The sequence below is a fragment of the Suncus etruscus genome, chromosome 20, assembly GCF_024139225.1.
Source record: "Suncus etruscus isolate mSunEtr1 chromosome 20, mSunEtr1.pri.cur, whole genome shotgun sequence".
Taxonomy (NCBI): domain Eukaryota; kingdom Metazoa; phylum Chordata; class Mammalia; order Eulipotyphla; family Soricidae; genus Suncus; species Suncus etruscus.
The window spans coordinates 29,549,637-29,551,083 of NC_064867.1; positions in this window are offsets into that span (position 1 = coordinate 29,549,637).

The following is a 1,447-nucleotide window of genomic DNA, read 5'->3' on the forward strand; positions in this document are numbered from 1 at the left end:
TTTGCAGACTTCAAAAAGCACAGAGCCACTTTCCAAATTTTTGTGGACCCCTTTTCCTTTGATGTGCAAGATGCCCCTCCTGTGCTTCAAATGGAGCTCATTGACCTGCAATGCAACTCTGATCTCAAAGCCAAGTTCAGGGAGACTAGTGGAAAAGCAGACATGCATGGGCAATTTTTGAGAGAATTGCCCCCCAGCTTCCCTGAGCTTTCCCTAATGTTCAAGCGCACCATGTGCCTTTTTGGGAGTACATCTTTGTGTGAAAAGTTATTCTCCACATTGAACTTCAATAAGTCAAAGTACAGGTCTAGACTTAATGATGATCATCTTCAAGCCATACTGAGGGTCTCAACTGCTTCCTCTCTAAAGCCAAATGTGGTTGTAAAGTCTCTGGCAGCAAGGAATAGGCAAAAGATGCCATGTTCAAAAGAACTGTTCATGATCTCCACTCAATGTTCTATTGATGTTCAGAAGAAATAATTAAAACTGTTAATGACATTTGAGGACTTTTCTTTTTTTTTTTTTTTTGTGAAATCCCTTATGCGGCCCTGCCTCACCCCAACTTTGCCTCCTGTGGCTCCCAGGTAAATTGAGTTTGAGACCCCTGCTTTAGAATATTTATAGGCGCATCCTATCAGTCGAGTTATTTTGGGGGGCTTTTTTGGGGGGGGAGTCATACCCGGCAGCTTTCAAGGATTACTCCTGGCTCTGCACTCAGAAATTGCTTTTGGCAGGCTCAGGGGACCCTATGGGATGCCGGGATTCTAACCACCATCATCGGTACTGGATCAGCTGCATGCAAAGCAAACACCCTACCACTGTGCTATCTCTCCGGCCTCCTACTGTAGTCAATTTTTTTTTGTTTTTTGGGCCACACCCAGCAATGCTCAGGGGTTACTCCTGGCTGTCTGCTCAGAAATAGCTCCTGGCAGGCACGGGGGACCATATGGGACACCGGGATTTGAACCAACCACCTTTGGTCCTGGATTGGCTGCTTGCAAGGCAAACACCGCTGTGCTATCTCTCCGGGCCCACAATTTGTATATTTTAAAGATTGTTTTGCTAGATAAAAAATTCTTGGTTGACAACTTCTTCTTTAAACCCTCCAAATGCTATTTCATTGCCTTCTGGTCTCATTGGCTGATGAGAAATCTGTGATTCGTCATATTGAGATGCCCTGGTAAGTGATGAGTCTTTTTTTTCTTTCTGCTTTCAAGACTTTCCCCCTTCTACTATCAATTTTGTTACCTCTAACTTATTAATTTAAACTCTCATTGCTACTCAAATTTTTTGAAGAGAGATTAATATTTTTCAATAAATATGGAAAGTTTTCAGCCATTATTTCTATTTTTTTCCCTCTCCTTTCTCTCTCCCCTCTCCTTCTGCTGCTCTCATTTTATGTGTGTTTGTGTACTTAATGGTTTCTGATTATTTTTCTTCATTCTTT